The sequence below is a fragment of the Coturnix japonica genome, chromosome Z (genome assembly GCF_001577835.2).
Source record: "Coturnix japonica isolate 7356 chromosome Z, Coturnix japonica 2.1, whole genome shotgun sequence".
Lineage (NCBI taxonomy): Eukaryota > Metazoa > Chordata > Aves > Galliformes > Phasianidae > Coturnix > Coturnix japonica.
In genome coordinates, this window is record NC_029547.1 from 28,890,043 (window position 1) to 28,894,578 (window position 4,536).

Below are 4,536 nucleotides of genomic sequence, written 5' to 3' on the forward strand. Positions count from 1 at the left end.
TCCAGAAAGCACTCACCATCAACAGGTGGATCAAACACTGACCTGGCTGCATGTGTGTAGCTGAAAACAGTTACCAAGGCATGCTTGATCTAACAATGGTTAATCTGATAAAAAGTTGTCAGGTTTTAGCTAAGTTTTATTTGTTCAACTCATTTTTCATTATTGTCTCCATCTGATTATCCTCTGATGTTCACATGTCCCTAAGCTGAGCCAGAGATGTGTTTTCTCCCTTTAGTAGAAGGGTGTGTTCTTCAGACTCACCGGGAAGTGCACAAAGAATGTTGCCACATAGGAAGCTAAAAACAGCATCAAGAACAAGTCAAAATGTAGCACAGGGGCAAGGACTGGCAAATCCCAGGCATTTTCTTTCTGTTTAGAAGAGGAGCATGTTGATGAAAGAACTAGAGAACTACCTAACAGCCAACCTCCCAGTGTGAGATTCAAGTGTTTGGTCACCCACAGCAAACTCCTGCCCATAGGTGAAGGTACCACTGTTTTATGGTGGGGGAAAAAAAAAAAAAAAAGGAAAAAACACTTCCCTCAGATGCTGGTTGCAGCTCAGCTATTTCACCAACAGCAGAATGTTAAATGGGAAGTCACACTTACGTGCTGTTTATAGTTAAGAAGAACATGTGTTTGACAGTAACAGAACATCCTGAGACCTTTCCTATTCGAGTCTATTTTTGGAGGCGCAGGGAACTCACTCTCCCCTCACAGGACATTAACTCTGAACCTTGAGGACAGCTTACAAGTTCAGAAGCTAAATTAGGGAGAGTTCAATACTTGCTCATTGCTCCACATCAGGTAAGAAACAAAGCTCACTTTGATTATCCAGTTCAGTTTCCCAGTTTTTTGTTTTTGTTGGGTTTTTTTTTTGTTTTGTTTTGTTTGTTTGTTTTAAATAGCCTGCAGAAGTTTTAATGAGCGAGAATCATTTCAGAGGAAAACCTCACAGCCGTAAGTATGTGGAATACAATCCTTGTGAATACTCAGTGGGACTGAGAATTTTGCAAGAGGACATGAAGTACAAAATTAAGGAACAATAGATGACACATTCACTTGCAAACCACAGACTGGCAGTATAAAATGCCAGTGCAGATTTGGGCTGCGAACCAGAAACATCGGATAACAGGGTAGGAAATTACATTTACTACAAAAATTTGGAAATTTTCTATTTGGGAGTATAGATACATCTCCTTTGCTTCATCGCTAACCTGAGTGCTCTACTGGCTGAAGCTTGCCAGCTGGCTCCAATTTTCTTTTTGTTGTCATAGAGCTTGTGTTGTAAGACACAAGCTGTGATTAGATGTAAGTTGTGTTGATAGTATGGAATTTTGCTACTTTGAGGATCTTAGCTCTGTCATTTGCTCTTTTGTGTTATAAATGTCTATGTTTATATATATACATATATATAATTGAAGACACACCAACACCAGCTTTGACATTTTACTGTTTCTGAAAGCAGTTATTTGCTCTGACAGAAGAACACCTTAAGTTTTACATTCATTCCAGGCCTGTGGATATCAGAACTTGAAAACTGGAGGAAGGGAAAACAAAAATGGAAAGGAGAAAAATTGTAGGTCTGTGAGTGATTTGTTCACTAAGAACAATTATATGGTACTGACTAGGAGAAAATATTGGACATTTACGTAGTCACTTGTGGCTGATTATAGGGTACACAGAGCAAAATAAACAAATAAATAAATAAAGGTATTAAAGCATAGTTTCATTGGAACTCAAAGAAAAATAGTGTTCCCTAGATAATTACTTTCAGCTAGGAAATTTTGGGTAGTGATCACTCTGAAAAGGTAAAATTGCAGTCGTAATAGGAAAAGCTACTTGCTGTTGAAAGAGCTGTCTAATGAATTGCTGAAGAGCTATCCCAGGTGGGTCTTTAATTCTAAGGATTGTTCATTGTATTTTCATCCTGTACATGGATTAAAATGAAGTTCAGAATCAGCTATGACAGTATGATTCAGTGCAGAATCTGTATAAGGAAAGTAGCCATAGCTACTTTTAGCCATAGCCAAATGACAAACACATACCCTGTGGAGACAACTGTGATTTCTCTGAAATCTAGTCATTGTGAAGGCTAGGCTTCCTCCGTGTATTTAAATATAATTTTGTTTCCCTTTTTGTTCCTGGTTATTACAAGTGCAGTCAGAGAGGATGGTCCACATCCCCAGCCTCTCGAGGTCTCTGTGGGTGGATGCATGGCCCTCTAGTGGGTCAGCCACTCCTCTGAGTTTTGTCATCCTCAGATTTACTGAGCATGATTTTCTCCCTCCCCCCCCCCCCAAAGTGTTACCACTACAAGGCCAATTCACTGTGGAGTCAAGGGGCCTGAACTTCACTCTGTCATGCTGAGGGGACACAGCTGAAACACAGATGAGCAGATTGAGGCTTGTCCCCTGCTTGTGCTAACAGGCAGCGGAAAAGTTAGGACTGGAGACATTGGGAAATATTCCCTTGCATCGACTAGTGACCTGATAGGTAGAGAATGCCCTTGAAAGTGAGAGGGCAGAGCTGTTGTTGGTATCTGCTTCAAGTCTTCCTTCTTCCAGACCTGCCTGCATGAAGCTGTTGGCTATTTTAGGGGTAGGATGGTCTCCCAATTTTTTTCCTTGTTTGTTTTTCTGACCAGAGATTCAATCTTGAACAAAAGAAATATTTTTCCCAAAGCTTGCTTCTGAACAGAATAAAAAATACTTGTCTTAAGATTTTTTTTAGACAAAAAAAACCCAAAAACCCAAAAAACGAAAACTCAAAGAGTGAAAAATATAATAATAACTTTTAGAAAAGGTGTATAAAACATGCTCAGCTACTTTCTGAGCACAGTGCAAGGAGTCAGCTGGGACACCATGACTTTGCTTTCCCTAACACTGATAAAACAGGAGAAAAATGCTCTCTGAAAATATGTGGGAGACAAGAGAAGGATATATAGCTCCATAATGCTTCTGAGCCTGTTTCTGGGAAGTTGTGATAGCGTGGACAATTAATAGAAAGGAAAGAAATATCTGGAGGCAATTCTGAGAAGACCGTAGTGTTTAATTGCTTGTAAAAATACCTAGAAACTGCTGCTGCTAAAACTTAGTGTCTACTGTAGGTGGCACCATTTGTATAAATTTTACGGACCACTACGGTGAAGTAGGGGATTTGTGCAGTGTTCTGATAGCTTGCCGTGATCGTATAGTGGTTAGTACTCTGCGTTGTGGCCGCAGCAACCTCGGTTCAAATCCGAGTCACGGCAAACTGAAGGGTATCTTTTGGAGAGCTGTAATTACAGGCTGCCTATCAGAAACTACCTATCAGTGATGACAAATATTAAGACAGCAAAAGTAAGCGGAGATTGCAGCTTTTATGGGAATGTTTTGCTGAAATATTTATGTGACACAAATACTAGCTCAGTAATCCTGTTGCCAAATGCGATTTTTAGTTTTATTTATTTATTTATTTTAATTTAAAAGTTGATGGGTATTGTGATAAATACAGCAACACAGTGAGTGTGTAATTTCTGTTAAGTGCAGCTACTTAAGATCTGGACTGACCAATTAAGGCAGTTTGGTTTTCACCTTTGTTAGATCTAATACAAAAGCCTGAATTTCTTGGAAATAGGTCATTGACAGATATGGAAATCCCACTTCCCTAGGCAGAGTTGCTGTTAGGAGGCTTGTGCTGGTGACAGATGAGAGACGCCATCACCTGGCATTGATTCCAGCCCTTCCCTTTGGATTTCCTTATCTACTTTACATCACTGAGTAACATGGGCTCAGGTTCTCAGACTGAAGATTTCTAAAACCACATAGATTTTATCAATTTACTGTAACTAAAGGCAATTTGTGTCATAATGACAATATGACAACAAAATTACATAGCTGGTAATAACTGGATTAATAAAAGCCCCTTATTATGGAGTTTATCAGATTATTTGCATGCCACTGAATGGAGTTTCTGGTAATTGGTTCTTTAATTTTATAAGAAGAAAAAAACAAGAACAGTTTTTCTCTTGCTGTTGTGTTCACATTTGGTGGGACATCTATCAATTCTTTGCGTAATGGATGATGTCTCAACCAGACTGAGCTGGCCTCAAGCTTCCACAATGGGCCAGCTCTCACAGTTCATGAAGGACAGGGGCATGTCTCTCTGGAACTGAGGAGGATCTTTCCTTGCACTCACACCTGGTGAGGAAATGAAACAACATTCTTTGCAGTGATAACAGGAAAGAAGCAGAAGCTCTGTAGCTTTGGAGGGCAACTCCCCTTTGGCAGTTGTAAACTCAGGTGCCCCAGTTTGGGTGTAGTAAGTTGGTGACTCTCAACATCTTCTGACTTCCCCAGGATCAAGGCAGCTCTTGCTGCTGTGTTTTTAGGACTCTGGTTGGTATTCCTCTGGTTGGCCTCAGACTTCTTGCCTAAATATCACTCAGCCTTTTAAGAATCTAAGCAATTAGCTCTCCATTTCTTGGTTTGATTGACAAAGTGGATGTGACTGATTTCCCAAAAGAAAGCAAACAACGTGCTCTAGTGTAAAGGCAAG

At 39.9% G+C, this 4,536-nt stretch overlaps 1 non-coding gene across 1 annotated transcript; it reads left to right on the forward strand.

Annotated features, from left to right (window-relative positions):
• The first annotated feature begins 3,178 nt into the window (after positions 1-3,178).
• On the forward strand, positions 3,179-3,250 carry TRNAH-GUG. Its single transcript has one exon. It is a non-coding gene; the product is annotated as a tRNA-His (tRNA).
• The last annotated feature ends 1,286 nt before the right edge of the window (positions 3,251-4,536 follow it).